At 36.4% G+C, this 15,884-nt stretch overlaps 1 protein-coding gene across 1 annotated transcript in view; it reads left to right on the plus strand.

Annotated features, from left to right (window-relative positions):
* The window catches only part of KCND2 (potassium voltage-gated channel subfamily D member 2), a 546,699-nt gene that overhangs the window by 387,665 nt on the left and 143,150 nt on the right, over nucleotides 1-15,884 (plus strand). The gene's annotated exons all lie outside the window — the stretch shown is intronic.

Genomic DNA, 15,884 nt, shown 5'->3' on the forward strand with positions numbered 1-15,884 from the left:
TTTCACCGACTCAGCTCTTGTTCTTAGAACTCTAAGCTCCCATCTATCAAAAGCCGCTTCCAATATCAGTTTCTGAAAATCCTCCATCTTGCTACCCCAAAGAAATCACACAAGATTTGTATGCTTTAGTTTGAGTTTGAGTTCTATCGTTGTTGTATCCTACTCTCAGCAACACCATGGATGGTAGCCCTCCAGACTCCTCTGTCCATGGGATTTTCCATGGCAAGAATAATGGAATGTGTTGCCATTTCTTTCTCCAGGGCATCTTCTCGCCCCAGAGATTGAACCGCATCTCCTGTATGGCAGGTGGATTCATTACCACTGAGCCATTAGGGAAGCCCAGTTCTATCCTTAAGGGAGGATAAGGTCCTGCAGCCATCTGGAAGTAGGGAAAGGTGCCATTAAATGAAAGCCAGTGGGAGACAAGATTGCTCTGATGATGAATACCTGGGCTCCGCTATGCTTTGTTGGTTTCCCAGGTGATGCAGTGGTAAAGAATCTGCCTGCAATGCAGGAGACGCAGGTACAATCCCTGGGTCAGGAAGATTCCCTGGAGGAGGAAATGGTGACCCACTCCAGTATCCTTGCCTGGAGAATCCCACGGACAGAGGAGAGGCTACAGTCCATGGGGTTGCAAAGAGTCGGAAATGACTGACCAACTAGGCAATCATACATGTGCTTTGTTACTTAATAAATTTCAAACAGTTTTCAGAGGATATTTCATGATTATACACATAATTTGCCATTGTACCTTTCTGTGCATTTCTACAACATGAGGCTACAAAGAGTTTTTATCAATTCAGAACTTCATGTTAAGAAACAGAATCTTAAAGAAAACAGGGGCAGTCGACCATGACCTTTCAAGGCCATTTGCAACAGTTCATAGACCTCCTCTGGCCCAGTCATGGAAGAGTTGTAACTTGGTGCTTCCGTAGTGGCTCAGAGGTTAAAGCGTCTGCCTGCAGTACGGGAGACCCAGGTTCAATCCCTGGGTAGGGAAAATCCCCTGGAGAAGGAAATGGCAACCCACTCCAGTATTCTTGCCTGAAGAGTCCCATGGATGGAGGAGCCTGGTGGGCTACAGTCCAAGGGGTCACAAGGAATCAGACACGACTGAGCAACTTCACTTCACTTCACTTCACCCTATATTATCAGGGGATGTCAGTTAGCATTGAAATGACTTTTTACCGAGAGGATGTGAATGGGTTTGGGATATTTATTTGGTTAGAGTTAGGGTGAAAGGCAGTGGAGAGAATTGTTCTCAAAACTCCAGTCTGTGTCCAAAAGACCATCGTTGAATTGTTCAGATTAGAAAGGAACAGATGAATAAAGTTGCAGAGATTAAAACCTGAAAGAGAGAATATAAAAAAAAATTAATTTTCTGTTCTCCACAATAAAGTGAAAAACAGGCTTTGTTCCACGATGAGTCACCTGATAAAGATGACCTTGTAAGACTTCCTTTTAATGATATTTAAAACATCCCTACAGGTTACAAAACCCTGGACTCATGACAGGGCTCTTGCCTATGCTTGTGTGAGAAAACCACTAACATAAGTTAGAAGAGAAAAGGATATTTAATAGGAAGACATCTTTGGCCCATACTGGGTTTTTTTTCCTCTTTTAAAATATTTTTTATGCGGGACATATTTAAACTCTTTGTTGAATTTGTTACAATATTGTTTCCATTTTATGTTTTGTGTTTTTGGCCACAAGGCATGTGGAATCTTAGCTTCCCAAGGAGTAATCGAACCCACACCCCCTGCTTTGGAAGGTGAAGTCTTAACTACTGGACCACCAGGGAAGTCCTGGCCCAGGGTACTTAGACCACACAGGTGGGGCTGTGTACTAACAGCTCTGTTGAATCTTCTCTTACGAAAAAGACAGCATACAACCAATCTGGGTTCTCCAAACACTGAAATGCACCTGATCCAAAATGAATGCAGCAAGTTGGTTCTTAAAGCTTTCCCAATCCACCCTATAGAACATTTAGCCGAGAGCTCTCTGTACACAAGATATGTCTTTTGTGAATTGTTGCCTACTAACGAGCAGATAGAGAGCTGTTGTGCCATTGCTAATTTGTCCCTGAATTAGGATATAAAGAATTGATAAACAACTCAGGCTGAATTTAAACAAGCAACTATATCAAAACAAAACACCGCAATTCATCTTTCAAATCCCCTCTGCTCAAACACTTAAACTTATAGTTCATGAAGTAAAGAGGTAATTTACGCTTTAGTTCCGTCACCGTGTCTCCTCAGGACACTCATTTTGTGTACACTAGTGTTTCCCATTAAATAAAGTAATTAAGAGTCATTCAGCAGTGAAGGAAATACATAAGATATGCTGCTAAGGTATTGAATTATGAAGGAATATGTAGAAAAATAAAACAGCCCTGTCTGTTTTACTGCATTATATGTGAGACACGCATATTTACTTTGCAAAGTCTTTCATACTATTCCTCAAATAATTAAATTTTACCGCTTTTTGAATGTTGCGTTGAATACTCAGCTATTGCACGCACACATTAAGATCCCAGGTCTTCACGACTCACTGAGTAAAATGTAAGTCCTAAGAAACATGCATTTCAATCATGTAGGTTAGTTCCAGAAAGAATGAGCCCCTTCTTATTGGAAGTGTAATGAGCTTTGGTTACTAGCCTTTATAATTTTTTAATCTATCAGAAACTTGATAAACTCATGAACACTGTAATCACACGTGTCTCATTCAGTTACTTCTTTAGGCATTTGAAGAAGGATGTAAAAATTGAATTTCCACTGATAAATTGGAAGAGGGTTGCATGTTATTCTCAGACCTTGTTTCACAAATCATTTCATAAATTCGAATTGTAAAATAAATGAAATTTCAAACAAACTATTCTTTAGAGAATAGTATGCATATGAGTCTAGGAAAAGCACAAAGACAGCCATGAAATTGAGAGGAAATTCAGTTCTTTGTATGGTAGAAGACTGAATGTTTACCTTAATTTTCAGTTCCTTTTGGGAGGCCATAGTTGGGGTTTGGGGGACTTATAAGAGCTATTACACAACGATTCAAAAAAAAAAAAAAATGGCACACCACAGTACCACCAAAGGCCAGTGGGTCTACTCCATGCTTGCAGGTACCCGGAAAATGAAAACCTCGAGAAAGGAAACTTGCAACCATTTACACAATTAAAGACAGTCATGATTTAGCATTTGTTGCTTTTTATTTTCCCTCCATAATGAACAAATTCCTTTCCCTTGAATTGCTCCTTACATTATACCATGATGTGGGAGGGTAAATTCTGGCTGGGGAGGCAGGTACTTCATTTTTCTTACGAGATGTTTTGTCATTTTCAGGAGTAGAATTACAGTCATTTCTACATCTTCTTGATTGTTAAAATTCCTAAAAGGCAGCTCTTACTTCATTACAAAAATACTAACCAAAGTGAATTCCATATTTCATATCCCAATACATTTAAATTATATATACTTCTATTATTGTTAGAGTCTAAAAATTATTTGTATATAACATGCTTTTTAGGTAAACAAATATCTAATAAAGCATTTTAACCTTTGTTGGAGTAATTTTTTTAAAGACTGTACTCAAAGCTCAGTGCCTCAAACAGCTGGCACCAACTATTCCAATGGAGACTCATTTTTAGATTTGCCTGATTTGAACCTCAGGGCCCTTTCATCTATGATAAAGTGTATAGGAGTAAAAATCCACCTCATCTAGTTTTATTTGCAGTTGTAGACTCTGCTGTTTCATTCAATTCCTTTGCCAGAACTCTTCCAGATTTTACCTCCCAACATCCTTTCCCCATACACACATATTCTTTCCCACTTATATTTATATGTTCCCCAGCTAAACTCAATTAAAATGTGATGAACATTGGATTAAAACTTCATTTAGTAAGCTAATGTGTGCCAGGAGATAGTCAACATCACAGGATAAATATGGTGAAAATGATTTTAGTGTACTGATTTTTTTCTAATGTTAAGTAATTATATTCAGCACTTTATACTAAAGTGCACAAGAATACCTTATGGAGAAAATGTTTTAAAAAACATTGGCATAGTTTTTAAAATAAAACAAGATACTTCAAAGAAACTTCCAGAGGGAGATATTTACCATTTTCTGCTTATGAGAAAATGTGGTGGAAAAGTTTAATAAGTACAATACTAAGCATACTATGTTACACCTTGACCTTTCCTTTTCAAACGATATACACTAACAATTTAACTGCATTTATCATAGAGTTTATTATAGAATTCACAGTAAGAAGAGATACGTAAAATCATTTTAATAAGCCTTCATGGGCAGATGAAGAAATGAAGTCCCTGAAAACTTGAATGATCTTTTAAATCAAATTCACACAACTAGATATCTACAATAACCACTTGAGGATTTATAACCCTGACCCTAGCTCACGTTTTCCCAACTACTCCATAATGCTTCATAGACATGTTGGTTATACTCTGCTATTGCTTCAGAAATCCAGAAAAGGATGACTTGGCCAAGTCATCAGTGAGAGAAAGTGGCCTTCCCATTGAAGTCCTTTACTGAAATCTGACTCCAGGATAATTTATAAACAGAAGTTGGATTGGCAGATAAGTTTGTAAACCCCATTGAGAGGGGCTCCATTTCTGAGGGCCAGTGGTCTAATTATTCTAATGGTCAAGATATTCTCTTGTAGAAAGTGTTTGCTAGGCTAGCCCGGGGAAATAATAAGAGTGAAGAAGGCCAATGAATGTTTTATTGTCTAAAGGAGAAATACTCTCCCTTTCAAAGCAGTATACCCATTGTCTTCCTGGGGGCTGACACTTGTCGCTTTCCTGGATGCATCCTTATCTGATAAGGGGCAACTGCATCTCAGGGTGACAGAATGCTAAAGTGCTGTTGTTTCTTCCCAATAGCCAAAATCTTCTCGATGTTGTTTATTGTTGTTGCTTTAGCATTTCTCCTGTAAATCCTACCTGTGGTTACCAGAATTTATTTCTGTATAAATCACCTTTTTAACTGCTCTTCTATTGTAGTAGAAAATAGGAAAGAGTAAAATGTAGCAAATAATTGCTTCTCCGGGGCCTGGGTTTCCTAGAATCATAGCTTCATAGCATGATCTGAAGTTGCATCAGACTACATGCACTCCTTTTCCAAAGGACCGTTTCCTTCTCTCAACTGAATCCTTTGCTTTGAAGCTACTTGATGTTCCAGGATGACATGTTAAAATGACTGGAATAGGCTTGCAAGTTCAGGGAATTCTTACTTTTGGGAATTTGGTTCCACATCAATCATGTAGGTTGAATTTTTCAGTGAGTTAAAGTATTTCAGAGATAATGGTGAGAAATACCTGAGATGTTATCACACTGGATTGCAAGTCAGTTCAATCGATCAGCATGACTGAAACACAATAAACATTATTGTTGAAGAGTTGTGACAGAACAGAGATATTCCTGTGTAATTTTGGAAGATTTTGAGTGTCATTCTCATCTGAGTCCCTCTGCCTTTATTCAGTAGATTAAGGGAAACATAAACAGTTTGGAAGAAATAAAATGGTAATGCGCTCTAGTCAGCTCTAGGAAGATGAGCCTGGTAACAGAAAGAGGGTGGGAAGGTAGCAATAACCCAGAGTAGGGGGCATTTGTGTTTGTGCTTGGTCTCTTGGTTATGTCTGACTCCTCGTGACCCCATGGATTGTAGCCTGCCAGGCTCCCCTGTCCATGAATTTCCCAGGCAAGAATATTGGAGTGGGCTGTGATTTCCTACTCCAGGAGATCTTCCGGACCCAGGGATCAATCCTGAATCTCTTGTAGCTCCTACATTGGCAGGCAAATTCTTTACCACCTGAGAAAGCCCAGGGAGGCATTTACCCTTTGCAGTAATATAGATAATAAACAATGATACTCATTCAACAAATATGTGAGTATTTTCATGTTCCAGATTCTGTGTTTTGGTACTATGATGGTAAAATAGATAATATGACTATTGTCTTTATGAAGTTTACTTTCCAGTATCCAGGAATAGACAAAAAGAAAATCTAATTAATGCTGGGAAAAATAAACAAATACACAAAATATAAGGTGACCTAGGACAATATACTACAATATGCTGAAGAATGGGGTTTCTAAGAAGTTGGTATGTCAGCTAATGTGATCAGTGGGAATCTCAACACAACCAATGCAAAGAAGATATTCAGAGGAATGAGGAAAAAGTTTTGCTTGTCCAAAGTACTCAGAGGGGATCAGGGCAACTGAAACTTAAATGATTCTGGAAAGACAAACAAGGACAGGAGGGAAGTAATCATTAAAAGCCACTGAGGACATGGCAAAGACAGGAGTTCATTCTAAGTGAAATAAACTGCGATTGAAAGGATAACTGCAAGAGAACCTCATGCTTAGATTTAAGATTTACTTGGTAAAAAGGATCCCTTTGCTGCCGTGTTAATACTGGTTTGTGGGAAGAAGGTAGAAAAGAAGAGGTGAGGTGGTAATGGTGTGAAGGAGGCTTAATAAAAATAGACAGGAAAGAAGTTGCTGGATTTGAGATTGTATTTTGTAGATAAATTGCTGATGATTCAGAGATGTATATTCAGAAAAAGGGAGTCATACCAGATATCTGGCTTCAGCAACTGAATATATTTATTGAGAAAAATGGGAAGGACGAGTTGAAGATTATGTTTTGGTTGTATTAAGCTTGAGATGTCTGGAAACATCCTCAGAATGAGAGAAGTATCATCACTCATGTGATGGCCAAAGGACCAGGAGATGTCATCCCAATTTCAGAGGTAATAGAGCCTCATCAAACCCTACACTCAAACAGTTCTCTCTGTCCCCTTGTTTGTAGGACAGAAACACTCACATGGAGACCCCTGAGGAGGTTTAGACACCGTTTTTAAAGTCATATCAACTCTGCTGAAATGAATATTATAGCAGCATTAAGAGTATATCCCAATGGAGATGAAGGGCTTTTTTGTCTCATTTGCCTATTGTTAAATGCTTTACAATGCAATGTTGTCATAGAAGAAATTTTATCAACATTATCAGAACTTACATACCAAACAAGTTCTTTCCCTTCAAAGCAACCCCTTTAGGAGGCTGCATGACATTATTTCTGGAAACTTCCTTTGAACTTGCCTTAAAAGGAAAGAATACTTTTAAATAACAAGTTTTCTTCTCTAAAGATTAACTAATTTTCAGAAACAACCAACATTTCAATAAGCAAAGTATGGTAAATAAATTGAGGATCAAAATTAGACAAAGGTTATAAAGAGACTGTGAATTAAATAGATGTATTTTCCCACATGGCTAATAACTGACTGAAAAAGACAATTACAAAAGAAGAATTATAGAATAATTGAAAGTAGTTGTAGCTTCCTATATTGACTCTTGGTTTCTACATAATTGTTTGACGTTTTCTTGAAACCTTAACACTTCAAAATCATGCCAAACATTTCAACAGATGACACTAACTAGAATCTATTCTTGTGAGATGCTTCACCTTCATTCCACATATTCCTAATAATTACAACCAGCATTAGCCACCATCTATTGCAAAGATGTTTCTATTTAAATTTATATGAAATGGGAAAAGGAATGTAAGTGAAAGTTGCTCAGTCGTGTCAGACTCTTTGTGACCCCATGGACTATACAGTCCTTGGAATTTTCCAGGCCAGAATACTGGAGTGGATAGCCTTTCCTTTCTCCAGGGGATCTTCCCAACCCAGGGATCGAATCCAGGTCTCCTGCATTGCAGGCAGATTCTTTACCAGCAGAGCCACAAAGGAAGCCCAAGAACACTAGAGTGGGTAACCTATCCCTTTTCCAGGGGATCTTCCCAACCCAGGAATCAAACTGGGGTTTCCTGCATTGTAGGCAGATTCTTTACCAACTGATCTATCAGGGAAGCCAAGGAATATAAACCCTCAGCTAATAGGTTGAGTTCTGTTAGCCATTGTAAAAAAGCAATTTAACCTTGAGTGACTCTTTGTAAGAGTTCTCTGTTTTGCTATAATTCTGAATCTTTTTCATACATATTGTCAGGGAAGTTGACAGGCACATTGTGAATTTCATGAATTACACCCAGACCTGAAGAATTTGACCTTTACTAAAATTAGTTTTATGCTAAAGAATTGCGGCTCTGTACCACCTGAGCCTTTTTTCCCACAATGGAGACACTGCTAATGACTGTGCAGATTTCTCAATGGGTTGCAGCAACTGCATTTACTCTCATTACAGGAAATAGCACCCTAGAGTTAACATGTGAACCTTCAAGGGAATACATGTTAGTTCCAATCAAGGATCCTCCAGGGTGACCCAGTGCGTAGTGTACCAGTCCACTACTAAGAATTCAAGATATGCTCGATGTGGCAGATTCCTAGGTTACAGGTTTTGAACCTGCCAAATATAGGTCGTTTCCTGCTCAATGATTAAATTTACAAAAGACTTACTGTCTAAAGAAGTTGCTTTAGTTTCAAGGTCATTTGCATCTATTTTTGCTTTTCTGACTCTTATTGTGGTTTTGAAATTTCCTTCAGCCTTGACTTCTGTTTATCCTTCACTGGATTATATAGAGTATCAGGGCAGCCTTTGTTACATTTATGTTCTCAGTGTATGGTAGAGAACAGATTATGAATAAACATTTTTGTGGAAGGGAGGAAGGGAGCAGGGGAGGAAGTTAAGTTTACTGGATTTCAGAGGCTTGAAAAAAATTGTGTGCTGGAATCAAAAGGCCTGTATTAAAAATCCTATTTGCCATTTAAAAGCTAAGTAATCTAAGGGAAAAATTATTTTCTTTCACTATACACTGATTTCTACAACTAAAATTTTTGAATACAGTTTGTACCAATCTATACAGGCTGTTGTAAGAATTACACAAGATAACGCATATAAAGTTGTTAGTATAATGTGCTGTGCTTAGTTGCTCAGTTGTGTCTGACTCTTTGCGACCCCATGGACTGAAGCCCGCCAGGGTCCTCTGTCATGGGGATTCTCCAGGCAAGAATACGAGAGTGGGTTGACATGCCCTCCTTCAAGGGATCTTCCCAACCCAAGGATCAAACCCAGGTCTGCCTCATTGAAGGCATATTCTTTACCAAATGAGCCACCAGGGAAGCCCTGTTAGTGTAATAACTGTGTGCCATTATAATTGAAAATAGTTCTATGTATTTTAGCTTTTATCTTGAGGGAATATTAGGAATTCATTCCAGAATCTGATGGATATGGACCATCTCCTAAAATAATTTTCTGGCTTTAACCAGCTCTTCAAATCTGTCCATGTGTAAGAACTGTTCATTAGAATTTAGTCACTTTTTTCAGCTCCACATCATGACTCAGTGAAGTAAAATCTACCTATTTTATAAGGACCAGTCACATTTTTAAGGAGGAGAATAGAACAAAATATAAAATAGGGTGTATCTTACATCTTATTTAAATAGGGATAACAAAGGTAAAAGTTTCATGAAACTTTGTTTCAGGCATTTGTGTGTGTGTGTGTGTGTGTGTGTGTGTGTGTGTTAGGTTTTTCTGTAACTTGCATTTCTCAAGGTTGGTTACACTCGAGCATCCATCAGGCTCTAAGGCCTGATTATCTTCTTAGCCCTTCTTGTTCTTAGCTTCTCCCAATGTCCTTGATTCTCAGCCCTTTCTGTTTTTCATTCCAATTTGTCTCTTTGCAAACATTTGAGTGCAATGTGCACATGTAAGTGACCAGAGGGTTAATCATTTAAAAAATGAATTAACTAACTGCAATGATCATTGTATATTAACCCCATCAGCAGCATAAATGTCATGTTCAAAAGATAAGATGTATGATGTAAATTCCAGGAGTGCCACATAGATGACTTATTCTAGAGTTTCACTATAATACTGCACTTAGGCTTTGACCTGGGAGCATGTTATACACGAAATGGATATAACAAGATGCTTCTAGCAACTATGCTCTTGTAGATAACATCCAAATCACCAATTATATTCCACAGTTTGACATGTTACAGTCAAATTTTGCTATGGCTTGATACCTTATAATGAAACTGTAATGAATGTGTGCTCTAGATGTTTGTAATGAAATTGCTTTAAGCTGATTTATCCACTTGCCAATCTTGGAACCAGAATCAAACTATGAATCAAGTGACCTTTCTGTAAAACGTAATTCCATTTCTACATTTAAAATATTTTCTATTTAATTAGTTTATTTTCTCTTTTTTTAACTTTACAATATTGTATTTGTTTATTTAAATTTTAGACAATCATAGAAGCCTTAAAGTTTTGTAGATGATGTAGATATCATCTAACTCTTTGTCTCAGTGGTCATTAATCTAATTGTCTTCTTCCTAAAAAATTACCTCATAAAAGAGGATAGTTTTTCACTGAGTCTAAACTGAATTATAGCTACATTAACTTTATGGTCCTTAATTATAAACATGTATTATTTGGTACAGAAGTTTATCAATTATTAATATATAACATTTAGTATTTGTAAGAATGTCATTATTTCATAAGGAAAGACAAAAATATTTCAGAAGAAAATGCAAGCTTTTATGTCTTCCTCCTTAGCCTATATTTTCTCTATCACATTAGTCATTGATTTATAGTGAACTAGGATTGGTTTTAGTCACAGTTTAATTTAGTCTGAATGAGCTTCAGTCAGCAACATTTTGCTGTGTTTCAGGCTAGAGACATCAGTTAAAAAACACATAAAGTATTTCTTTCTGATATCCTCTGTGCTCACATTGAAGATTTTAGGAAGATTTTCCAAAAGAATTCCAGAAGTTGAAGGTCATTATTTATTGACTGTCTCTTATCTTAGATGTTTTTCCTATGACTAAAGAATGAAATAGGTGTCATATGATGAAATGAAAACATGACTAAGCTTTGTACTCTAACATCACCCGCCCTTTGTACTAAGGATATGGATGTGTCTTGAGGGTAAACATCTTCAGTAAGCTTCAAAACGTTAATGTTCCAGATGTGTGACTTCATATATTAATACACTATATGAATAGTTGAAACAAAACAGCTGCCTGTTCATACATGAATTCAAGAAATCAGAAAACCAACCAGTGGTGTAATAAATATTATTTTGTGCATGCAAACTTAGAAAATATAATTTACAGGCATGAAATAGAATTTGTAACAATGGCAACAGAAACTAAACAACCAGAATATAGTCACATGAGATGGTTCCTTAAAGAGCATTAACTCAACAGTCAGGAAGCCTTAATTTTATTTTTCTCATTGTCATGACGATTCTTGGCTTGTTGTAATCTTTTGAAAACTGAACATCAAATTATGAATTTGTGGAACAGAAATACAAAAGCAGGACTCATATTGGTCCTATTCAAGATCATATGTGGGAGCCAAGAGATTGAAAAGGATTTGTTTTGCAAATAAATAATCTCAAGCTGTGGATTTATTCATAAAACTAATATTTAGGCCACATAACTATCCTTCTTCTAATATCTTAAAATTGAACAATTCTAATTATATGAAGAAAATTATTAAGTCACCTCAAATGATGGGATTCTTTAGAATATTTTTTCAGAACAAAAATAGTAATATAAATTAGGAAAAGAAAATGATAATTAGGTAGCCTTTAAAATTAGTATCTTGAGTTTTTCACTTAAATAGTATCATTCATCCTCTCATATGAAAAACTGGCAGAATTCTAACTGCAAAAAAAAACTCTCTTACTGTTAAGAGGGATTCAGACATTTCCATTTCTTTACAATCTATAAGGCCTCATCCATGAAGGAATATAATCGGAAGAGCAGACTCAACATTGAGAGCCGGGACCGTGTTTATCTTGCTCACTGCAGTGTCTCTAGCACAGTTCTTAGTAGTCAGTTCAGTTAATATATTTTATTCTTATATTTTGAATAAATGAAAGAAAAATATTAACTCTAGGAAAACTGAACATGATAAAAAAGTGTTTGTGTTTTTAATACCGAAGAAAAACATTTCTCCTCGGTATTTTTTCCCCAAAACATTCTATTACAAAAGACAATTTCTTGGAAAAACTAAGTGAATTTGTATCAATTTTAGCCCAGAAATTTGTAAAAACTCATGATTTTAAGAATTAGGCTTCTTCTCTCCTCTGATAGGAAAAGGGATCATTGATATCCTAAATCATAAGGTCTTGATCCAAATAAATTAACCAATACTGAGCAAGAAAACACCATCTTTGCAAAGGTCTAGATCCTGGGCAAAACCAGGCTCATCTTGGGTAAAATTAAAAAAGGAATTTTAACATACCTGTATGGGTTTCCCAGATGCCTCAGTGGTAAAGAATCTGCCTGCAATGCAGGAGACCTGGGTTCAATCCCTGGGTTGGGAAGATGCACTGAAGAAGGAAACGGCAGCCCACTCCAGTATTCCTGCCTGGGAAATCCCATGGACAGAGGAGCCTGGTGGGCTACAGTCCAGAAGGTTTCAAAAGAGTTGGACACAACTTAGTGACTAAACAACAACAACACTGGTGTCTTGTCACCTTGAGCCTCTCTGATTCTGCCTCGTCATCCTTAATCTTTCACTTGTGCTTCTGTTAAACACATTGAAGTATGAAGTGCCAATTTTTGCAGTGATTCTGGAGACAGTGCACCTGCCTGTATTGCTTAACCCAGAGACTCTCAAATAAAGGTTAATACATTCTGAAGTCTGTGATAAATATTTTTAGTTGTCATAGTAGCAAAATCAAACAACATGGACAGTTAATAAGCTTTTCATTAAAGTATTTTTTCAATTTTAAGATCTGCTCTTTATTACAAAATACGGTTTCTTTTATCAAATACCAAGAATACTGGAGTGGGTGGCCTATCCCTTCTCCAGGGGATCTTCCCAACCCAGGAATCAAACCAGGGTCTCCTGCATTGCAGGCAGATTCTTTACCAACTGAGCTATCAGGGAAGCCATTTATAAAATAATGGTGATATTAAATGTTAGGTTGATTTTTACTAAAAATATAATAAAGTTGGAAAAATTTGTTGTCATCAAGCACAAATAATTCATAACATGTAGGCAGCTGGTAATATTCAACAGAAAAACACATTCTGAGACTGAATAAAAAGAAAAAAAAAGAAAATGTTACATAGTTTAATCCAAGAAGGAAATAAGATTAAAGGGGTGAATTTCAGTATCTCTAATTATAACTGTCACTGACTGTTGAAGGCAGAAGGTCTAGAAGTGCTATGAATGCAGTTATTTCCTTTTTTGTTCATCTTTTCTGAAAGTCCTGCTGTCTTTGATACTTCTGTTATGGATGGAATTCAGCTATATAAAAAAATGAAGGAATTTATTTTGGAGAATGAAACTAGCTTTCTTTCTCAAATGCTTGTTTCTTTATTTGATTAATCCGTTTAGACTTAACCAAGTTATAAAGAAAACTCTTACAGTATACTCTATATGCTGTACTAGACTATAAGAAAAAGAAAATGCCACTTATTCCAAAATAAATAATCCTCTATTTAAGTGAAGAGCTTATTGCCATCTTATATTGGATTTTAAGCAACTTAGAACTGATATGTCTGAGTTTGTTTTAAGAGCACTCAACATATGTTAAGCCTCTCTAGAAGAATGGTTTAATTATTAAGACATCAACTTAAAAGTTCATGGAAACTAATAAATTTACAGTTACAGGATTCTTTGTTAAGAAAGGAAGCCTGATGCTACTTCAAAATAGATATGACAATTTTTCTATGGGATAATTGAATGGGAGTTTTTACCCAAAGATTGTTTACCAAGGATTATTAGGTAATTTAATTAACTAATTTATTAATTCATGTAAAATCATTATATATACTCTTATCACTTTCATTAATAAGTAAGCAAATGCATTAATAAACTATATTCTACTTTTCCACTGTATTCAGATTATAGTGGGATCATGTAATACTCAGGCTAATTTTATTATTTTATTCTCTCAGGTTTTCAACTTATCTTAACTAACTTAACTCTTCCATTTCCATGCACGCGTGTGCACACACTCACACACACACACATGCACACACACTGTAGGCCTCTTTTCTTTATATTGAGACATTTGTGGGTAAACCAAACCAGTGTATGCCTATGTTGTAAAAATTGAAAAAAATAATCTCATTTGGACATTGTTAATTTTCAGATACTAATGTAATATTTATTTTGTACCTGGAATCAGTCCTAGAGCAGAATCGAAGAGAAATAAATGTAAAAACTTTAAAAGTCTTTGAAATCAAGTTTAAGAAAAATAGAATATTCAGCAGAAAAGTAGTGTGTGAGTAATGATATAAATGACAAGTTTAGAGAGGGGAATGTCAAAAGGAAATAATAGAGAAAATAGACATAGATTTAAATCCTGACCTGGACAATACCTAGTATTTAATCTTTTTAAATCCCTCCTTTTTTTTTTCATGTATGAAATGAAGATACTAATACCTACAGAGCATGATCATTATGGTGATTGGAAACAAGGAAACTTAAATGTCTAGCACTGGAACAAGCATATGTACTAGAGTCAGCAAATAAGTGTTTATTATTAGTAATGATACTTCTAAGAATGTGTGTGCTTAGTGGCTCAGTTGTGTCTGACTCTTTTACAACCCCATGGACCCACCAGGCTCTTCTGTCCATGGAGATTCTCCCGGCAAGAATACTGGAGTGGGTTGCCATGCCCTCCTTCAGGGCATCTTCCCAACACAGGGATTGAACTCAGGTCTCCCACATTGCAGGGAGATTACTAACTGAGCCACCAGGGAAGCCTAAGGATACTGAAGTGGGTAGCCTATCCCTTCTCTAGGGTATCTTCCCAACCCAGGCATCAACAAACCAGAGTCTCCTGCATTGCAGGCAGATTCTTTACCGGCTGAACTACCAGGGAAGCCCACTTTGTAGCATAAAGAGTTATATTTGTATTCGGTTGTGATCTTTCTCCCTTCAACCTACCCCTACTCTGGACACTTTGTTTAACTTCTCTTGTGACCCTTATGTTCACTCTGCCTTGATTATTTAATGCTCCATAATTAGTCAGTGATCTGTATGAGGGCAGGTATGATTTGCTCATGTTTGCATCCTCCACTGTGGAGTTCCTCCAACTTTAATCTAGTGAGAGATCTAATTAATCTTGCCATGATGACTCAATCCTGGCTCAGTAGGTCATGGTGGAATTCTGAGATTCTGCATTGTCAGCAATGCTTCTGGTTCCTGTGACCTCTCTTTGAGTATCGCACTTATACCACTACTTTGTATATGGAAGACATTCAATAATGTTTCTTGAAATAAAAAGATACTTTGAAACACACAATTTAAATTGTCAAATTAATTACAGAAACAATATTTTGAAGATGTTCAGAGGAAGGAACAGCAGGAAATTTTATGAGTATTTGCCCAGGTTGTAAAGAATTACAGAAATGTGAATGATCAGAGTGAAGAGCAAGCAATTCTAAGCTTGAAGAAGAACATGAGCCCAATTGTGGAGAGGGCAAAGCACAAACAGGGTTCCTAGATTAGTACAGCCAGTGTACCTGACGTGTAAGGTTTAGTTTAGAGTGAAAATAAGTTAGAGCATGTCAGTTGATGCAAATGTTTGACTAATAAGCAATGAACAAATGTCGAGTTTTTGAGCTGCCTGTAAAGTGATCATTATGTTTTTAGGAAAGTTATTCTTGGTGGTGGTATGTAAAATGGTTCAAGAGAAAATGGAAGATGGGAGGTTCAACAATTCTTAACTCTAGCTTCTAACTGTAAAATTCAATTAAGCTTCCAAGATTAAAATTTGACATCAAATAAGACATCCTTACATATCATTCCTTTTGCTATGTTAAATCACATTTTAACTAACCCTGAACAAAATTAGAAGAATCAGTATATTTCAGTTTCAAGATTAAATTGTTTCATGGATCCTTCTACCAAATAGAACACATTAATTATGATGCA

This window comes from Giraffa tippelskirchi, chromosome 10, assembly GCF_054371585.1.
Source record: "Giraffa tippelskirchi isolate mGirTip1 chromosome 10, T2T-mGirTip1v1.2.pri, whole genome shotgun sequence".
Classification (NCBI taxonomy): Eukaryota; Metazoa; Chordata; class Mammalia; order Artiodactyla; family Giraffidae; genus Giraffa; species Giraffa tippelskirchi.